This window comes from Lutra lutra, chromosome 1 (assembly GCF_902655055.1).
Source record: "Lutra lutra chromosome 1, mLutLut1.2, whole genome shotgun sequence".
In the NCBI taxonomy this organism is placed as follows: Eukaryota; Metazoa; Chordata; class Mammalia; order Carnivora; family Mustelidae; genus Lutra; species Lutra lutra.
This window is the reverse complement of record NC_062278.1, coordinates 170,585,785-170,607,265: the sequence shown is the minus strand read 5'-3', so window position 1 is coordinate 170,607,265 and position 21,481 is coordinate 170,585,785. Positions and strand designations below refer to the sequence as shown.

At 52.8% G+C, this 21,481-nt stretch overlaps 1 protein-coding gene and 1 long non-coding RNA gene across 11 annotated transcripts in view; one reads left to right on the top strand and one right to left on the bottom strand.

Moving 5' to 3' along the window:
* Positions 1 to 21,481, bottom strand: part of ATP2B2 (ATPase plasma membrane Ca2+ transporting 2) — a 367,245-nt gene that overhangs the window by 151,592 nt on the left and 194,172 nt on the right. For 3 of the 10 annotated variants that reach the window (XM_047744794.1, XM_047744752.1, XM_047744762.1), the window contains exon 1: positions 12,931 to 13,074. The exons of 2 other annotated variants lie outside the window; for them this stretch is intronic. The gene's annotated coding sequence lies outside the window, so the exon portion shown is untranslated. Of the gene's footprint in view, positions 1 to 12,930; positions 13,075 to 21,481 lie in introns of those variants that run through there. 5 more of the 10 variants (XM_047744774.1, XM_047744784.1, XM_047744703.1 and 2 more) reach the window with 4 other exon arrangements.
* LOC125108660 (uncharacterized) overlaps positions 1 to 21,481 on the top strand; it is a 56,633-nt gene that overhangs the window by 16,471 nt on the left and 18,681 nt on the right. The window contains exons 2-3 of the long non-coding RNA XR_007129987.1: positions 3,775 to 3,852; positions 10,476 to 10,552. This is a non-coding gene — a long non-coding RNA (uncharacterized LOC125108660). The remainder of the gene's footprint in view (positions 1 to 3,774; positions 3,853 to 10,475; positions 10,553 to 21,481) is intronic.

The following is a 21,481-nucleotide window of genomic DNA, read 5'->3' as shown; positions in this document are numbered from 1 at the left end:
AGGTCGCTAGGGGATGTGGGGAGAGGAAGAGAAGTCCTGTTGCAATGGACCCTTCTGTATCAGGCCATTTGTTTCAAGAAGCAGGCCCTTAGTTTTGTAATTCAAATGACTGCAGTTTAAAAAAGGAAAAGAGGGTTTTCCAAGTGGTAGCTGCCTGGTTTCCTTTCTGGCCACCTCCTGGCCTAGGGACAGTAATTGGGAGCTTTGGATGCCCCGCTGGGGACATGTGTTGGGGGAGGGCAGGTAAGCGCCAGGCACACTCTTTCCAGAGCTCGGTCTGTGTGGGTCTAATCAGCAGAAATTTCCCTTTATTAAGGCCTGGCCCCCAAACCCATCATTAAGGGCTCTTCAAGCTTAAAGTCTACGGTGGACCAACCACAAACAATGTGACAAAGCCCAATTTCCCATGGAACAGGACAGCTGAGAGCTCTTCCCCCTAGACCTTTCTATGCTTTATTCTGCCTCACAACATGCTATAGGACCTCTAGACTCATCTGTCCGTCTGTCCTTTACTGCCCTCTGTCCAGCTAGACTATAAAGGGTGGGAGACTGCAGATGACCTCGCTGCACGAAGATGTCAGGGAGTCTGACTGTGGGGTTCCTGGGCAACTGCCCACAATCATTTTCAGACCTTCCTGTAGATACTAGGTCAAGAATGAGGTTGCATGAAACAGACGGCCTCCTCCAGGGCTAGGCCCTTGAATGTAATAGTCAACCAGACTAGACAAGCTTCCTGTCCTCAAGGAGCTGATTGTCTAGAGGGGAGACAGACAACAAACAAGGGAATAAATACAGAAAAGAATGTTAATGTGATAAATGCTGTGAAAACACAAGTGCCATGACAGGGGATGCTCTTTCTAGATGAGGGATGGCCTCAGTGGGGAATTGCCACTTAGCTTGATGAGAAGGAACCTATCCTAAAGAAAGAAGGAGAAAAAGCATCTAGATGGTGAAACAGCATATGCAAAGGCCTTGAGATAGGAAAGGGGCTGATGAGTTTGAGGAATGGAAAGGAAGCCAGTAAGCTAGAGAAGAGTGAGTGAGGAGAGAGGGGTGGGATGACCAGCTAGAGAGGCTGGGTTTATCCGTGCCTCATGGGGAAGACTGCAGAGTTTGAAGCAGGGAGCACCACTGTCTGATTCACATTGTTAAAGGAGTCCATCTGGCCACTTAGGGAGAACAGATGATGGATGGGAGGTAGGGTACAAGAGAAGATGGGGGAACCAGTGAGGGAGGTCACCCTTTCATTTATTCAACATGTGTTTATTCAACAATGTTTTAATGAAATTTCTGAAAACCACAAAAATAAAAACAAACAAAACTCATCAGCTAGAGCCTGACTCCAGAGGTCCAGGGTCTGCTGCCTGGGTACTGGCAGTAACAGAAGAGGCAGGAAGGTCTTCTGAACAAGGAGACATTACAGTGGGGTCTTGAAGGATGGCTATGGGGTGTTCCAGGGATGGATATGGCTTGGGCAAAGCCTCAGAGGTGAGGGAAAAGGTCACTGTGAGTGGGGGCTGTCCTCCAATCTCTATAAATGGCTAAATTCCTGACCGACTTAGTGCACGAAGTAATTCACTGACAAAAAGTGGTATGAAGGTGAAGCATGGAAGATGCTGGAAGGGTCGGTGGGGGAAAAATTACAGATGGGGGTTGAGGAGTTTGGCAGTGCGGAACACTGAAGACCCTGACCAGAGAGTGGCAGGACAAATGGGCATTCTGAGGGTGTCCCTGGTAGCCATGAAGGGGGCTAAGGCAAGTTACAGGCAGAGAGGATGAAGGTGAGCGCAGGCTGGTCTTCCCATTCTGATTCTATGAATAATAATACTAGTTATACTAACAACAGATACTTCATAGAGCTTCCTGTGAAGAGCAACAAGCACTGTTCTAAGATCCTTACACCTATTAAATTATTTAATCTGCACGAGAACCCTATGGAATAGGTACCATCACTTATTCCCATTTACAGGCAAGGTAACTGAGGCACAGAGTAGATGATTTGCTTAAGGTCACACAGCGAGGAAGCACTGGGGCTGGGAATCAAGCCCAAGCTTCCAGCCTCCAGTATCTGCTCTTTATAACATCTGCCCCATGCTGTCTTCTCCATTTTAGACCCCACAATTCTGCATCCTGGGATTTTGTCTCCTTGACAGAAAGAACCATCCCCCGACAGTGCCTTTGGCTGTCCTCTGAAGCCCTAAGAATTCAGCAATAGGTCCTTCCACAGACACAAACTGGCCACCTCCCCCCTCACAGCACAGTTGCTAACCAGGTGACCAGAGGCAAGTCCCTGATCCTCTGTGAGGGAGCGGCAGAGTGAGGATAGAATGCTATTCTCACCGGATGGACATGAGAACTGTGTGGCAGCCACTGGCATGGTCACCACTGTAGCCACCAGGCATGGAGCATGGGCTGGGCAGGGTCCTTGACTCCCAACTTGCATCATCTCCACAAGGGTGACCGCCATCCCCGCCCTCCCCCGCCACAGGTGAAAACACTGAGGCTCAGAAAGGAGCAATAACACCCACAGAAACACAATTTGGCAGAGCTGGGATTGGAATAGCAGCTCCCTCAGTAGGGTCTAGGAGACGCTTAAGGCACTGAAGACTTCTCTCCTCAAATTTGTGTGACTCCAACCCTCTGAGGGGTTACTGGGGTATCTTTCGGGGAGTGAGGATGAAGAGCAAGGATGTGGCTGATTCCTGGGGCCCAGCTCTGTCTCTGCTAAGGGGTCAGCCTCAAAGGTATCCTGAACTTGCTCCTGTGTGCAGCTGTGTTGGGGACATGGGGTGGGTATGAACAGCCCCGTTCCCGGCTTGGGGTCTGGCCCAAGGCCTTGCCCTTTCTCCTGGAGGGTTGTGGGGGTATGTGAACTTTGAGGGGTGGCAGCCAATATCATGATGGAGTCCCGGGCTTCTGGGCTCTCCGCCACCTCAGGCAACACTGCTCCGGGCCTCAGTTTCCCCTTGAATCCAAAGGGCACAGCAGGAGGATAAGGAGCTGGGCTTTCCTCCCAGCTCTGAGAGTCTGCCCAAACCACAGCACGTCTCCAAGACCGGCTCTCCTCTTCTCTAAATGGGACCAGTGGCACTTGGGAAAGGTAAAGGAAGGCATGCTCGGAGCACCTAGCACAACAAGGTCTCGCTTAATGACAGTGGCTGTTATTACTCCAGGCGTCCCACAAGGCTGCAATGGGGTTCAGGGGAGCTCACCGTGTGAAGGCCGGTCAGCCACTTTCCAACACTGGTGTTTGTGTTCATTTTTAGCTGCTGTGATCCCATTACAGAGGTTTGACCCTGGAGTTCAGAGAGATTCCCTGGAGAAGGTTTTGGAGGTCCCAGGGCAAAGGAAGCTGATGGAATTCCCTTCTCTTGAGGGCTTCAGGGCAGATTGGGACCCCAAGGTAGACTCCACAGCCTTGGATTTGAAAGCTCAGCAACATCGGGCATGAGAAAGTGGTGGCAGAGTCCCCGGACTTATTCCTCTATTGGCCCCCATTTTATAGATGAGGAAACTGAGGCCCTGTGAGATCCAAGGACTATGGGTGGTGGTGCAAGGTCTTGGACACAGAGGTTACTCATGGTCTAGTCCCCAAGCTGGGCATTAGCTCTCAGCTGCCACCTTGCACCTGGGGCTGCCCGGCTCCCCAGTGACAGCCATCTCTGGAGCTGATTCATCTCTGGGTTTGGCCAGGAGTTTGGCACACCGCCTGGCACAGACCAGCTACTCAGCCAATATTGGTTATATTGATTTACACTCTCTCCTTTCTTCAAGATCCTCCGAACTTGGAAACTTGAAATTGGCTGGAGGTGGATGGGGAGAAAGGCCTCATTTTAATCTGAAGTGAGTCATGTAAGTTGACAAATTTAGAAGTGGCCTAAAGAGCTCTTGATCTCCTGCCTTCAGATAGTTGCTAGAAGAGACTGGTTCTTGACAATCTTTGCATTACAAATGCACATGTGTCAGCATGGGCACTGTCCCCGGGACTGTGCCCCGCCTGGGTCCCCCTCATGAGTCTGCTAGACCCTACTAAGGGAACCTTCTCTACAGAATTTCTCTGGGCTGAACAGGGGCTGCTGCTCTCTCAAGCTTGCTCCTGAGAACTAGATCCACATGGGTGTGCGCACGCACAGCCATGAGCTCCTTCCCTCCAGCTCTGTCCCTTACCCATGACCTTGAGGAGCAGCAATGCCTGAGCAATCTTGCATCTTAGACATTTAAAGTCCTAGTGGGCACATCTGGCCTGAAAATCCTTGTTTTAAAGATGGAAACTGGTACCCAGGGAGGGACTGTGATGAGTCCAAGGTCACTTGGGGTGTTTGTCAGGCTAGGCTGCACCCAGGTATCTCCTTCCCCACTCCCACTCAAATCCATTCTGTGGCCCTGGTTCTGCCCCGGGGGCTAGACCACTTGGCTAGCCAGGGCTTTTGCTCTCTCCAGGAGGGAGTTCTGCTGTGTCAACTCTGCAGTAGCCACCGAGAAATTCAGGAAGTGCTGGCCGGTAGGTGGGCACGTTGGCTGGCAGGCTCTGCTGACCTTGGGCATGGCCCAGCTCAGCCCCTTCCCCTGTGCTGTGTGAACAAGCAAAAATGTGAAGGGAGAAGGAAACCATTTCTGAAGTGAGCCCCGGCACAGAGGATGTGGTATCTGGCTGCTACTTCTAGAAATTGCCCTCTTGGGCAAGGACTACCCCCTGCCCACCCCTCCTCCATAAGAATCAGAGTCCTGAGGAAGGACAGCAATACTGAGCTGAGGCCTAGACACCGGGGAGAGGCAGCTGTTTGACCTTGGGCATACCCACATGCCTCTTGGCCTCAGGTGCCCCATCTGTGAAACAAGTGCTGTCTGTATTGTTATTATTTTATTGAGCCCAGTGTCTATTTCAGCTGCCATTTATTGAACTAAAAGAGACTCATTAGAAGTTCATCAAAAAACAATTGCCTTCACTTCTGCCAAGCATTGCCCTAAGCACTTTAATTTTACTTAATTCTCCTAGCAATCCTATGAACTGGAGACTTTCGTTATTCCATTTTATAGATGGTGGGACTAAAGCACAGAGAAGTTAAAAAACTTGCACTAGATCACACAGCAAGGAAATGGTAGAGCAGGAATTGGAATCCCAGAATCTGTGTTTTAAACTCCTCCCTGTACTACAGTCTTTGTTGTTTGTTTTGAGCTGCCAATTACTGAGCACCTACTGTATATGGGCACTCTGCTGGGTACGTGATTGTTGACCCTTGTTGACTTCTCACAATAGCCCTGAGCGGAAGAGGAAACAAAGGCTCCTGTGTGGTGCATCAAAATGTCCAAGGTCCCACAGTAACCGAGCTGGGGAGGCAGGTCCTTTATGGTTTTATCTTATTTACTGTATTTCACTGACTCTAAGGTATGTCCGTTGTAAGATGCGAGGCTGCTTTATATATACTTAAGAAAGAAAAGGGCATGACTTGTTCTCCTGTGACATGCCACCACTTGTAACAGGCACCCCTCTTTCAGAGATGTCAAAATGTGCATGTGGGAATCAGCTGTATTCACAACAACCCTATAAGGTGGGCACTACTGTCCCCATTTTACAACTGAGGGAACCAAGGCTCAGCACCCAGGTTTTGGATTTGATGCTATGCAGGCTTGGCCCAGACCTGGTCCTGAACCACCTGCTACAACGCTGCTAACTGGGCCCTGGGCCCACGTGGGATACGCACCCCGCCCTCGGGCACAGGTGAGAACGCTGAGAAGACTCAGGCAGTGGAAGTCCAGCACCCTTTGCTCCGGATGAGGTTTCGGCCTTCACCCAAGGCAGAGGCCTCAGCCAGACCCAAAATGGATCCCCACTGCTCCACAACCTTGATGGGAAAATGTGATGGTTCAGCCTCCCATACCACACTTGAGCTCTTGCTCCAGCCCAGCAAGGCAGGGGTTTGAGGGAGACAGGCTGGAATGAGCTTCTCTAGATGACATTCCCCACGTCCCCATGCAAAGCAGTCCCTGGGGTGGCCAGATATAGCCAAGTGGAGCAGCCCAAGCCAATGTGGGGAATGCCACCGCTTTATAGAAAACTGCTCTCAGGGTGGGCATAGGAGCCCCAGAGAGACCTGCTTCCTTTCTGCGAAGCTATATGGCTCCTGGACCCAAAACAGGGTCATTCATGTCTGGCTTCTCTCCACAGGCTCTTCCAACCCCATACTCCACCATAGCACAACGTTCCCCGGCCTTTGCAAAAATTAAATCCACCTGCCTGTCTCCTCTGGGACTCAGACTTTCCCCTTCTGAGGCCAACTTTTGAGGAAGCCCTCTGGGGACCTTCTTCTAGAAGCAGGACAGAAGCTCAACGTTTCTGAATGTCTGGCATGATCGGGGCTGCATATGGGTAGCCTTCTCTCCATCACGTTACACACTGTCTTGTTAGGCAGGTCGCTTCAACCCCACTTTACATGTCAGAGCACCAACCTCAGCAGGGCAAAGCTACTGGCTCAAGGTCACAGCAGTAAACACGGGCGTTAGGATTTAAATGCAACTCTTTCCGATGGCACAGGAGGAGGCCGTTTTAATATCCATCTCTGGACAGGACCTGAGCCAAGTGCTCCCTTTGCATTACTTTACTCAATCCTTACACAACAAATAACACTATGATGATAATAACACTATTGTCATTCCCATTTTACAGATGAAGAAACATCCTCTGAGACTTCAAGGGGCCCATAACCCAGGCCAGGCACTTCAGCAGAATCCCACTTGCCTCCCATGACATCTGGGAAGGTGGGTACTTTTATGGAGAATAAAACTGAGGTTAAGTCAGTAGTTTGACCACATATGGCTATCTAATGGTAGAGCCACTTGGATGAGGCTTGGAATAAGCAACTATCCTCTCACACCTGAAATGAACAAATGAACATTTGTAAAGTGGTCGAGGATACATTTTAGCTATTAGTAATGACTATTATGATTAGCATTTTAGAACTTGGTGATTACCCCACCAGGTTGGTGTTGCTGTCCCCATTCTCCAGATGAGAACCACAAGGTTCCCAGAGCATGAGTGGCAGAGATAAGAAGGCACTGTGGGCTCTCAACCCTCTGCTATGCAGGTCTCCTGGCCTAGCATAGCCCCCTCCAAACTCCCTTGTCCACTTCCAGCTCTCCTTTCTGGAGCTCATGAGCATTGGGTCTGCCCAGGACTGGCTGGAATTCCTGCCCCATGGGTTTCTAGCTATGGACAGTCCCCAGCCAGCTCTAAAATGATGGAAAGGAGAAAGAGCACCCGAGACCTGGGTTTAAGTCACAGCTGTTCCTCTCATTTGCTATGTAACTCCAGCATGTTCTTAACTTCCCTAGGCCTTAGTTTCTTTATCTGTAGAATGGATGTTTGTGAGGAAGAAATGAAACACTGTACAAAGGACTTCCTAGCAGTAAACTAGTAGAATATTAGGGATTGTAGTGGGCCCAAGTGTCTCTCCCCAAATTCATGTCCACCTGCAACTTCGAAATGTGGCCCTATTTGGAAATGGGTCTTTGCAGATGTATTTAAAGATCTTAAGACAAAATCATACTGGAGAGATGGGCCCCATGTCCAGTGACTGGTATCCTTATAAACAAAATAGAGGACAGGGAGATACACAGAGAAGAAGGGGATATAAGGACAAAGATAGAGATGGTGCTCGCAGAGACACAGCCACGAGCCATAGAAGGCCAGGGACCGCTGGTGAGCCCGGGAAGCTGGGGTTGAGGCAGGGTGTGTGCAGTCTCCCTTGGTCAGACGTCCAGCCTCCAGAACTGTGAGAGACTACATTTCTGGAGTTTTAAGCCACCTGGGTTGAGGCCATTTGCTCAGGCAGCTACAGGAAACAAACTGCGACAGCAGCTCATACCTCAGCCTTGCAGGTCTAGACCCTTCTCCCGAGGGCCAGCTGGCAGGAGAATCTGCCCTCACTGAGGACACAGAGCAGGCAGGATCAGCACCCCCTCTTTCTAGGGGAAAGCATGAGGCCAGGGGGCTGACAGGACTTGCCTGAAGTCACCTGTCCCTGACTGACCTGGGCCTAGAACCTGGCTCTCCTGCCCCTCGGACCCAGGCCTCCTCTCCCAGACCTGGGAACCTCCGGAGTCTTGGAGACCGCAGCCCTGGCCACCTTCCCTTGCCTCTAGCAGGCTGGGCCATCTTGCTCTCCACTCCTTGGACCCTGTAGGCCTTTACCGGATTGCACAGGATGTGTCTCAGGCCTTGAAAACAGCCCTCTGTCCACGCAGGGCTCCCTACGGCAGATCAGGGTGAAGCTCTCAGCACATTTCCTGGTGTCCAGCAGGTTCCCAGGGCTTGCTGCAAGCATCACCTCTTCTTGTATGGTCATCCTACAGCTGCCTGCTGAAGTGGGCACTGATTCCCATTCTACAGATCAAACACCTGGGCTGGAAGAGGCAAAGTGACTGACTCAAAGGTCAAATTCTTAAACGGCCGAGGTTTCAAACTCACACCTTCTGATTCTTAGTCCAGACTGATTCTCGAACACCATGACCTCTGTTCACGGAGCTGCCCCTGTGGATCCCACCCCGAGCCCAGCCCTCTATGTCCACCACTTTCCTCACTTGCCCCGTGCAACGGCCTGAAAGGTGCATACTCTTACCAACCGTTCCACAGATGCGGGGACTGAGGCTCCACCCTACTTCCTGCCTTGAACTCCAGAGCCATCTTTCCCATCTCCTACCACCACTGACTGTCCCAGTCCAGAGGCATATTCTCCCTGAATATTTTCTTCCACTGGAAGGGAGAAATGATTATTGGATGTTCAGTGCTCTGGCCTTGGAGAGGGCAGGGTGGGCCAGGTGGACCAGATTCCAGCCAGGAAAACCACTGCTGCCTCCCACACTGTTCTGTGTGATCTAGGAGGGGCTGGGGAGGGAGCCTGCCCACCCCCCACAAAGTGCTTATGCCTGTGGCGTCTGGCACTTGCACCCCAGACCACTCTGCTGCAGACCCTAGAAACTAAGAGGGATTGAGGGAACCATGCCCCTGCACCTCAGGGTCCCCCGCAGCCTCTACCTTCATCCTGCACCTAAAATGTGCCAACTGCCTCACACACATTACTTAGAATCTTCCCCACAGCACTGCTTTAAATCTGTTCCCCTTCTAGAGAGGAGAAAATTGCGGTTTACAGAAGATAAGCCATTTCCCTCACTGTCACAGAGCTGGGGATACCCATTGCCATGACTCAACCCCAAGGCTTGGTGAGTCTCTGAGGAGCAACTCCCAGCCACACTGCTGAGAAAGATGGCCTTGTTTGCCATATGAAGGTTGACTGGCCCACAGAAGGGCCGGATTTAGCTATGAAGGATGCCACCAGAGCCTGGCAGTGGGATGGGAACTGGAGGGCTGGATACGTGAAGGTCAGTCTCACTCTGGCTTCTGATTGCCAGGGGACCTCAGTTTCCCCAGATGTGGCAGAAGCCGGCCAATAGCATAGTGCCCAAGTTACCCCCAGCTCTGAGAGCCTCTGAGCTCCCCCAAACCTATTCTCAATGGCCTCGTCTCCCCCAGGTACAAAGCTATAGAGATGAGAGCCCTGAGACACCTGTGAAAATGCAGTTCTCAGGACCTCATGAATCACTGGGTAGGGGGATCCAGAAATTTGTCCTCTACCAGGTGATTTTTTAGGTCCACTAATGCTTGAGTCCTACCAGCCTAGAGATTTACCTTCTTTCTTCCCCTCCTGACCTTGGTCAACTGCAGCAGCAAAGTGCTCCCCTGCTTGGACTCCAGCCCCTGGTGCCAATCATACGTCTCTGCACAGCCCTCTACAGTGCTCTAGGCTCTCGGACGTCAGTGGGGTAAGGCAGGGCAGGAATAGGCATGTCCTGGGCACAGAGGAGGAGACTGAGGTGCAGAGGGGACAAAGCAACTTGCCCAAAGTCATACAGCTGGTCAGAAGTAGAGGCTGAACCTGATGTGCTCATCATTTTACCTTAGAATTAAACATCTGGGAAAAACCAGGGGTCAAACAGGCCCCTGCTACTTCATACCTGGGACCCAAGTGAGTTGGTAAGGTACTCTACTCTCCAGCAAGCACAGCGTGACCTTGGACAAATTCCTGCTCCTGGCTGGGCCTCAGTTTCCCTGTTATGAATGGGTCTGCCTGGTAACTTTTTAGAATGCACACATTTGCTCTGGCTTTCTAGGTGCCTTCAGTTCCACCAGGTAAGAGGGTGGCATAGCTGTGTAGGACAGGGGCACACGTGTCTGGGAAGGACTCTGCTCTTACCCTCAGGAGACTCTCTGGACCCTTTCTTGGAGCATCACCCCCAAATTCCAAGTTCTTGGACTGTTGCTTCTCAAGATGTTGGTACCCCAAACTGGAGCTGACCTCATAGAGGCAGGGAGGGGAGGGTCTAAGAGGGCAGACAGGGAAGCTAATGGCCTAGCTTCCATCCTGTCTCTGCCATGTGCCAGCTGTGTGACCTTGGATAAGCATCTCCACTTCTCTGCACAGCTTCCTCATCTATGGCATGGGAATAACATGGCTATGGGAGGCCCTGCCGAAGGGATGGATGCAGAGCAATAAGCTTGGTAAGTGCTAGCTGGCATATTATTATTTACCCAAGTCTCCTGACCCATACCTGTACTAGGTGGGGAGAGAAGAGAATGAGGGGTCCCACATTTGAGTCTCTTTACAGCATAAGCCACAGGCAGCTTTTCTGATTTGTGGTCTGGAGAGGACTCTGAGGGCTGCTGGCAGTACCCTGGACCCCAGCTCCCAAGACTCCATATCAGAGTGCTGATTTCCTCAGGCCAGAGAACAGGGGTGGTGGGGCCAGTCCAGACTCCCGGGAGTCTGGGCCATGGGCAGCAGCTCCTCCTGCCCCCTCCTCTGTCCCCTTTCTAACTCTGGGCAACCTTCTCTGCCACACATCAAGAATCCAAGATGGCTTTTGCTGAGCCCAATCACAGTTCCCCGGGAATCTGGGCTGGCTCTTGCCTGGCCAGTGTCCCTCTGTCCTCACAGGTAGCCCTGAGAGCCAGCCTCTCCCCAGTGCCCACAGAGGCACCTTCACTGCCACAGAAAATGCCTGGAAGCTTAGGGGTGTATGTGAGCCTGCGGCATCCACAGAGGAGCTGCATCTGTGTGCCTGGGCCATTTCCGTGCATATGCAACCTGCATTCATTCACCTGTGGCCACGATCCAGCATACTGGGTGCCCACTAATGCACAGACAGGCGTGCAGATGGCATTCGGGACACCACATATGTGTGCTTGTCATTTTCACACGGGGTCCAGCCCACACGAGACCACATGTCACATTTGTGGCTGCTGCCCGGCACTGTGTGCAGGCTGGTTAGCCCCTATGTAGCCTACTGCATTCCTGTTAGAGCTGCAGGCATGTGTGGGTATGCCGCGTTCACAGGTATGTGTGTGCGTGTGTGCATGAGACAATCGTGTGCCTGCTGTAGCATGCAGGTGAGCAGGTGGTGTTCAGGGATAGGAGATGTAGTCCCATGTGCTGAGGTGTGTCTATGGGCACAGGAAGTCTATGTGCATATGATCTATGAACATATACAATACACTACTACGTATACTATATTTGTGTGTGTGCATCTGTGCAGATCTGTGGTTGTGTGTATGCCCTGATTAGAATGGGACTGGGGGTACAAAGGTAGCTAAATAGCATGGGCCATTTGCATCTCTCCTGGACTCCCCCTATAGGGCTCCCCCGGAGCTGTGGCAGCCCCTCCCTGCCACTGCCCCTTCAGCGAAGTTGGCCTGCACTCCAAGCCCCCTCCTACTGCACACGTCAAAGGAGAATTTCTCCGGATGGCGCCTGCAGCTCCTGGAAATGCCCCAAACGTCAGCTCTGCCTCTGCCCAGCGATTTGGGAGAGCAATGCAGGCAAGGAGGGGAGCCCACTCTGTGCTGGGCGAGGGGCACTCAGCGTTACACCCAGACCCTCTGGGCTGAGCTCACCTACTTAGCTTACCCTTCTGAAGGTCGAGCCTGGCTGGGCCTCTGCGTGGGGGCCCTGAGACCCCTCGGGGCGCTTCCCTGACTGGGGCAGTCCAGCCACAGAGATCCCTCCCCATACAACCTAGGTGAACAGAGAACAGCCATGGAATGGCCTCTTGGCTAGAAAGGATGGCTGCCCGCAGCAGCCCACCCATAGGGAGTACAGAGACCTGCTGGTGGGTTTCCCAATCCTGACCCTGCAGGGGGCAGAAAGGAGCCCCAAGTACCTAGCTCTCAGCCAGAGGCCACCCCAACCAGCGGAAGAACTGGGCTTCCGGGCTGAAAGTGCCAACTCCACCACCCAGCATGACTGCTGCAAAATGGCCTGGCCATCCCGCTCCTGCCCCCCTTCTGGCCATCTTGGGGACCTGGGGACTCATCCCTGCCACCACATGCCTTGGCTGGCCTGACCTGGTAGTCCTGGCATGCAGCAGCCCACCTGCCAGGGGGACCCACTGTGGGAGCCTCCCTCTGCTTCTGTCCTGGAACCCAGTGGGGGCCGGGCAGGAGGCACCCTCTAGTCCTCTGCGTCTCCCTGGGACGAAGCTCAGAGGGAAGAGGACCTTGCCCCCTGCTACCGGGTTGCCTGTCCTTGCATAACATCCATCCAGGGGCATCTAATGAGCAGAGGATGCCAGCATCTACCTGAGACCCTGGGCATCCGCTTGTCCGAGACCCCCCTGCTCAAGTCCCCAGCACCCCAGTCCTATCCCCAGCACACGGACCCTCATACTAGTGTCTCCCTCGGCAGCGGCTCCCAATGCAGCCTCAGCTGCTGCCAGATAAACAAGCCCTGCTCCCCCCCCCCACGCTGCCGCCACCACCATCAGCACTGAAAAAAATCAAAGGAAATGAAACAAAATAAAATGGGTGAGGGAGGAAGGGGAGAACGGAGTGGGGCGCTTTTTATTTTTTATTTTCTCATGCTGGGGGATGCCGGTACTTACTTGGCTACGAAAATCACCACAAATCCGGCACGGTTTCCAGGCGGGCAGCCCCGTAATCGCGGTGCGGCAGCTGGTGCCGCGGCTGAGCCCAGCCAGCGTGCCCGGGTCCCTCTGCAGACTGTACCATCCTGCCCGAGCAGGTGGGGGGGCGGGGGGGGGGGCGGAGGCGCCGGCGCCGGCTTCTAGGAGAGCATCTCGTTGGCAAAATGCAATCTCGGGGGAGGCAGAGGCCGCCCCAGCCGCTGCGCTGCCGGAGGCTGGGGGAGGGGGCGGAGGACCGAGGACGAGGGAGGGACGCGGGGAGGGCTTGTTCTGGTGGGGGGGACTGGGGGAGGAGAGTGGGGGCAGGGGTGTGTGGACCGAACCACCACGGTGTTGTTTGCGGTTTTAATTCCTCCCGTGGGATCGTGAGGAACTGAAGCTGGCAGAGTCCCAGGAATATGCCCGCTCCCCCGAAGTAGGAGGGAATGTCAAGGGCATGGTGAGGGTAGGGTTGGGGCTGAGTCGGATTGGAGAGCATCCTGCGACTGATGGTGGTGGGGGGAGAGTAATAGAGGAGAGGGGAAGATTTTGCTCAAATGGCCCCAAATCATCCCCCACTTTCTGGGGGACTCCTTTGGCTGTGCAGGCTCTGGTTTCCTTCTCCTTTTGGTCAGGACACCCCCCAGACCTGGGTGGGGCAAAGGTCACATAGGGGTAGCAATGGACTCAACACAGACTAAACACATTTGTGGTTGCAAGTCCAATATGACAGAGACCGCACTAAGCTCCCTACTGCCATCTAAACACTTCCCCTGTGGCCCAGCAGCCCCACCCAGGGGTACCCCCACCTGCCTGGGGGGCTCCTGTTCTGTCAGAAGACCCCCTCAAGAGGCTGCTTATCTGCTCACAGATGCCCACTGGCAGGGGTGTCTCCATATGTCTCCTGTATCCACATCATCTACAGGGACATCTGTGAGGAGTTGGGAGGCTGATCATATTGGGGGGCGCTGACCATATCCAGAGACTCCAGGGACCCCTGGGGAAGAGTCTGCAGGAATGCAATCCTCCCAGCCAATTTACCCATTTCTTTCTGCCTTGTCTGCTACCCGTTTAAGTCCAGACCTGCTGCCCCTTTAAATCCAAACTGGTGAGAGGACAGACCTGGGAGCAAGGTTAGGAGGGCACAGTAGGTGAAGAGGCTTCTCTTGGGTTCTGAGGCCTCACTCTCCACTGCTCTGTGTCCCCCAGGAGGAGTGCCCTGGTTAGGAGGAGGGCACCGAAGGTGGAAGGACCTTCAGGACTGCTATCTCAGGGTAGCTGTCAGTGTGCTGGGGGCACATGTTGGGGGAGAGCAGGGTTGGGGGTGACCCCAGAAGGCAGCTCCAGATGGAAGCTGCCTCCTTTCCCCTGTCCCTACCCCCTGCCTGGTTCTGAGCTGCCTGCCTGAGCCTGAGCGTCCCGAGCTGCCTCTCCATCCCTGGGCTGGCACAGAATATCAATTTGTCTCGTGAAGCTGAAAGTCTGCACTGCACCAAAATCAGAACCTGGCCGGGCAGAGGGGCCACGGGAGGCAGAGAGCTGGGAGTGAGCACCAGCGGCCAGGCCTCTGTCAGTGGGCCATGTTGCTCCCCCTTGCTTTTTAGCCCTTAAACCCACCAAGGGGTCCCCTTATGCTCCTGGCCAGGCAAAGTGAGATGTGCGGAGGATGCTGAGATGCTAAGGATGCTGAGTGCTGGGCGGCCCTGGGCTCCACGGTGCCAGGCAGGGAAGACTCCCGGCTGGGGTTCCGACAGAGCAGCCAGGACACAGCTCAGAGAGGCTCTTACCCCCTACCCCAAAAGCCCGGGAGAGTGAGTTGCCACGTTGGCCCCTTCTTGTGGGTACAGATGGGGGGGTTCCACAGGTCCTCTTCCAGACAGAGTTCTAAGTTAGACCCTACCACAGGAGGGGCCAAGCCAGGAGTCCCTCATCCCTTCCCCAGGGCCTAGAGGCAGCCCCTGTCCCCCAACACAGGGTCACAGAAAAGCACTCTGAGATGGCCAGGGTGAGGGTGGGCACAAAAGGGCAGAGGGTGAAAGGCCCATTGAAGCTCACATGTGGTTGGGGCAGACATGTCTGTGCCAGGAATCCCACTGTCATTTCTGTGACAACAGGGGCTTTGGGGAGGATAGCAAATTGATTTTCCTGATTACAGAACAAACAGCCCCAGAAGGGGCTGGTTATGAGCCACCATTTCCACAGTAATAATACTTTCTGTGTCCAGCACACTTCATAGTTTGCAAAGGCCACTGCAAAACAGTGAGTTGTTTGATCCTACCACTAGAATGACTTCTGTGAGCACCTGAATGATAGTGAGGAATTTGTGTGTGGTGACCAGGACACAGTGTTTCAAGCCAGGAGGGGGTCAGTCAAACCCATGATCTCAGCTTGAGGACTCCAAGCCCACGGCTCCCTCTCTGTGAAGGCCAGCATGGTGTGGGCTGGTTGGGAGCCCCAACACTCATCTGCTGAAAGTTCGGAGTCCTGCCTGCTCACTGGCCCCTGCCTGGGGTGGGCTGTACTGTTACCTGCAAACACTAAATTTTCAGGAGCTCATGGAATTTGGGCTCCCAGAATCTAAGACTAGAACTGACACCTGGCTAAGCTCCCATCTCCTCGGCATTTCAGACCCTGTTATATTTCAGCATCCACATCCACAACCCAATGATAGGATATCCCCTAACTTCTGAGGCAGCCTAAATGCTGACCAGCAGAGTCTGAAAGTTTTTCATTATGTTTGGCCCGTGAACTCCTCTTCATCCTTCAAAGTCCAGCTCAACCACTGCTTTCTCAAATAGTTCTTCCTAATTCCACTGAGAGAATCAATTCCTGTGTCCAGCCTGGCTCTGACCACATGGTATGGTGATGGTCTACACATCTGTCTCCCTCACTGAGCTGTGACCACATCAGCTCTCTTTCTAGAGCCCCAGCTCCCAGCATGTGGTAGGTGCCCCAATAAAGGCCTGAATGAATCTGCTGCTCTGTGATTTGGATTTATCAAATGTCAGAACCAGAGGAGTTGAAGATTTGAAGGACTTGAAGGACTCCAATCCAATTCTCCCATCTTACAGTTGAGCAAACTAAGGCCTCAAGAAAGGATGTAAATGGCTTGCCCAAAGTCATCTGGCCACAGACATTTGTTCCCTGCCCTGCCCCCTATACCTCCCCTTCCTGCAGCAGACATACCTAGGACATCTGGCCTGTCTTTCCAGGATATGTTGTGGGGCAGGGGGTACTGGACAGGCAGAGGTGTTGCAAAATCTGACAAACAATGGTGCTAGTGTTGAAACTCCGGGAAGACTGGAAATGACAAGTCAGGGTGACCCATGGGGAAGAGGGGGAGAGAGGCAGGAGGCAGGCCAGGAGGATTACTGACAGTTTCTGCCTCCAGCATGATTTGGCTTGTGGTGAACATGGATTGAGGGTCAGGGTTGGGGGGAGGTATGAGAAATAGGGCAGGGGTGAGGGGAGAGCCAGCCCAGTCCGATTTTCACACAGTCTTCAGTTGTCCAGACCATGTTTGGGGGAACAAATCCCAGGACCAGTGAGGAGTGAGAGTAGAGGGTTAGTAGCTAGGTATGAGGGTGGGGATGAGGTCGTCTGATGAAGGCAATTTGCATAAGGAGACAGATGAGGTAGGTCCAGACGGGTCTGAGGGAGGCAGAATCAAATGCAATCAGAGACCAGCTGTGTCCTCTCCAGGACACATAGGTTCTCTTTTGCTCCCCCTCCTAAAGGGAAAGAGGAATGAGGACTACATTTGCCCTTGCCTTGCCCAGCTCAGGGTCTTCTCACATCTAAGCAGGTTAACTGCTGTCACAAAATGCTGCTGGCTGGACCCCTCTGAGGCTGAGAAGGTATTTCCAAAGGCCCCTCCCCTCCCTGCCTTGTCTGACCTTCACAAATCACCCTTGGAGAGATTGGGCTTCTTCCCATTTTATAGAAGAGAAAATGACAGAGGCCTTGGTGACTTGCTTTGGAGGCACAGAGCCAGTGAGGCCCAAGGTCGAGATCTGAGCCCAGATCTGACCCACTTGAACTTTAGACCTTTCCCTCTGTCCCTGCCTAAAGATCCTCAAATTTGAGGCACATGGCTAGGCTCCTCTAGGACGATGACCTTGAGGGGCCATAGAATGGTGTCTGGGGACCAGGTGGCCCAGCTTGTTCCAAGTCTCCCAGCTACCTTGGGGCACTACACCCATTCCTATCAAGGTCCCAAACATCCTCAACCCACCCAACCTTGGGCTGAGGTTTTGTGGCCAGTCAGACAGATCTGGGGTCAAAGCCCTCCTCTTTCATTTCCTGGCAATACTTGGGCAAATGACTCAACTTCCCTGAGTTTTCTCATCTGCAAATTGGGGACAATAATACCTATTTGGCAGAGTCACAGGCTGACGGAGAATGGCAGTGGTATTAATAGGATAAACACAGAGGGCGAGATTCTCCATAAGGGCCCTGGGGAACAGGGTGGTGGGTCTCTTCCAGCCCCTTATCCTGCTGGATGATGGTTCTCAGACCCCCGCCCCTGTGGAGCTTGGGCAGGGCTGGCCTTTAAGATCCTGATAGTCCAGGGCAACCCGCTGACATGCAAACCCAGTCCCCCATTCCTGGCCACTTCCACCGGTTCTTGCTCCCCCAGTGAGGAGGGGTTCAGGCTGACGTCTAACTGCTGCCGCCATTCCTATCAACATCCTACTGTGCGTTTCACTGTACGAGCTTCATAACATTCTGGGAGGGAGGTCCTGTTTTTCATTCTCATTTTACTAATGAGGAAAGTGAAGTACAGAGAGGGGAAATGATGTTGCCCAAGGTCATACAGTGAGTAGGGGAACTGGGGCTTGAAACCAGGACTACATGAGGCCCCACACTGGGCCCAGGGACCCCAACGGAGGTGGGTGTGAACCTAGGTCCAGGGAACCATGGAATTTATTTTCCCATAAGTCAGAAAACCTGGGTGCAGAAGGTCTAGCCCAGCTTTCTAGTGGGGCAGGGCCAGTGTGTGGCGATGGCTGACTCTGCCGCCCCCTGTATGTAAGGCCAGAGGTTAGGGGCCAATTAGGAAGCAGGTACTTTCTCTCCTGGAAGAACACAGAGCCTGGGGAATCAAGAACTATTCTGGGAGGACCCCCTGGGGGAGGTTGCCTTTTCCAGGCCTGGGAAACATGGTTTCATCCACACTATCCCTTTGGTTAATGCACATGCAAACACACTGCCCACACCCATCTGTCAATCCTACCTCTTTCCCTTGGTCTCCCTGCTTCTTCTCCTGCTATCCTCCCCCTGTTTGCCCATCCCCTGCACCTTAGAGAGCTTTCTCAACTCCCCTAAACCTTTTTTGGCTTCCCTGTGCTCTCAGCATAAAACCTAAACTCCTTCCAGGGCTCATGAGAGCCAGATGACTATTCCAGACCCCTCCCATTATCCTCCATCTACTTTCCCCACACCAAGCCTTTCCTGCTCCTCACACACACTCTCGCATTTCCATGCCTCTGTGTTTTTGCATGCACCATCCACTCTGCCTGGGATGACTTCCCTTCCCACTCTTCTGCCTGGAGAAGTCCTACTTATCCTTCAAATCTCAGGTCCAGCAACCCCACTTCTCTGAAGCCTTCCCTGATTTCCCCTCCATCATCTCCAACCCCCAAGAAGAATTTGTTGCTATTAACCTCCTTATGTGCATCTATGTCATGTCCTTCAGGCTGGGGGGATCCTTGGGGATAGGGAATGGATCTCATTTGCTTATTATATCCTCAGCACTGAGCATAGAACCTCAATAAATATTGATTGAACCGATGAGTACAGGTTTGTTGAATGAAAAAGCAATTCCCTGGTGGTTTTGAACTGGTATTTGCATCCCTCTGTGGCTCTGGAAATATTCTTTGCACTTGCTGGAGGTCCTGTTTCAAGAGCTGCTATTTCCTGAGCCTGTCAATGAATGGGGCTCTCTCTGCATGCCTACTTTGTGAAGGGAAAAGTAAGACCTGAACTCCACTCCAATGGCCCTCAGTGATGTCTCAACTGGGACCAGAATGCTTGAGACCAGGGCTGAATGCAAGGTGAGTTGAACACTCAGGGAGGAGCCCCTATCCCTAAATTCTCCCTGCCAGCTACTTATAGCCTGAACTTTTATCATAAGTAATTCATTTCTTTGGATTATTCAGTCTACAAATATTTACTTAGCTCTCACTGAATGTGAGGTACTGTGCTGGGGTTCCTAGTGAATATTTGTGTGTATGTATGTGTGTGTTTTCACTCTTGATGGAAGGCTGACTCCCTGGAGAGAGGAGAAGGAAGGAGAAAACAGAAGGAATAGGGACAATGTACTCAGGACTGTCAGGAGAAGAGAGAAGGGAATTTGTCACTTGCTGAGTGCCTACTCTGTGCCAGGCACTTAGTAGTATTTACTCCTCCTCATGATCTCCAAGTTCAGTGTTATCAACCCTCAATTTAGAGGTGAGGAACAAGCTCAGAGAGGGGGAGTGGCTTGCTTAGGGGAACACAGCTCTGTGGTATAGGAGTGAACATTCAAACCTATCACAGTCTGCACCACAGCCTGCCATTTCTCTGGATGTTCTCTTGCTGAGGAGGCTGTAGGGCCCAGCCGGGGGAGAAGGTTCCAGAGAGGATAGGAGCTGAGGTGTGACGATTGAGAATACCGCAAGCCGAAAGACCCACCTGCTGACCGGATGGCTGAAAGCTGCTGCGATTTTGGAAGCAATAAGGACTCCAGGACTGAAACGTGGCCATCCCACTGCCACTGTATCCTTAAAATGGGTTGGAGGCTGCAGGGACCACATCAGCTGTCTCTGCTGGGAGCATTCTTTGTGTGCTAATGCACACAATTAACCGGCTTTGTGGATAGTCTCACTCCCGTTTTACTGACGAGGAAACTGAGATCTGGAGAGTAGAGGGGACAAGCCCAGGATTATATAACCAGAGGCAGAATTAGAATGCAGATCTTTCCTGGAGGCTCACAGAGGAGCAGCAAGTTGTGGGCTCACTTCTGATAAGGTTTCCAAGCAGCCAGGCCTCTGAGAGAAACCGCAGCCCTTGCCCTGTCATGCAAGCCCTCTTCCTCTGGGAGCTTCTCTGGCTCAGTCCTCCACTGTACCCAAAGGTGGCAAGGGAGTGGGGTGGGTCGAAAGAGCTTGGGAGCTGGAGCCCCATGGACTAGCTCAAATCCTGCTCTACCCTGATGGGCTGTGTGATTTTGGGCAAGTCTCTCTATCTCAGGCCTCAGGCTTCTCATCTGTGCAACATGCATGGCAACAACTGCTTCCTGCTTCTCTGTCTGGTCATTTCTTCAGCAAGTACCCACTGACATCTGCCACTTCCCAGGTTCTGTGCTAGGTGCTGAGGATACGGCAGGAAAACTCATGTTGTCCACTCTTGAGAGGATTCAGAGACAGATGTGAAATGTATGCACGGACCCATGTACATGGAGAAAGGGGTATAAGATGAAGGGGCAGAGGCCATGAGCACATTCAGCAGGAGGACCCGGCCATTCCCACTGTAGGAGCACAGTGGGGAGTCGCAGAAGGTTTCTCCAAGGGGGGCTGGTCGCTGAGCTGGGCTCAGAAGTCTGAGCGGGGGCTCACCAGATAGGAGAGGTGGTTTCCCTGGCAAAGCCCCTGAGGCTAGAAAGAGCTCAGCAATTCTCCTGGAACTGAAAGGGGGTCGGAATGCCTAGAGGGGAAGAGTGTGCTCAAGGGGAAGAAAAGGGGTGGGGTCTTAGAGACCACCCTCCAGATTTCTGTCCTTATCCCAGGAGCAGGAGGAACCTTAGAAGGATTTTAAGAATTAAACAGAATGAGGATGATGAAGCCTTTGGCGAGGTGCCTACCACATGACAGAATTCCATGTTGTTAGACCACCATACCACAGTAACGTCACACATATAACCTGTGCACGTGCCACAGGTAACACGTTCATTCAGCAAACCATGACTGGGGCAGACCCTGAGCTGGAGACATATTGGCAAAGAGGAAAGGGGCCTGCTGGCACTGGGCCATGGCTGCAAGCAGAAAAACATCCAGTGGACATTTACAGAGTCTCAAATGTGCTGGGAACCGAGGGGGCCACCTGATAGAAGGGGACACGGAGGCCAGGAGAGGTGAAGGGCCCCTGCCTCTGAGGGTCAGGGCTGATTAAGAGATAGCTGTGGGTTCAGGACTCTAAATCCAGTGCTCCCTTCCAGACCCTAGACTGCCACAGTGGTAGCTCCCCTTGAGAGCTGCTGGGCAGAAGAGATGGGATTGGTCTGCGTTACCAATAGTAGTACCGAGGGGTGGCGTGGCCTGGACAATTACCACATGCCGGGTACTGATTGTTCTAAGAACTTTTCATGTTGTGGCTCAGTTAATTCCTACCCTTTAAGGAGTTCTTACCATCCCCATTTTATAGACCGTGAAATAGAGGCCCAGAGAGGCCACATACCTGGAACGAAACTGTCCCTTTGGCAGGGGTGTTGGGATTCAGACACACACTTTCTTCCCTACCCTGCTGTAAGTATGGGGAATGTCTGGGCCCC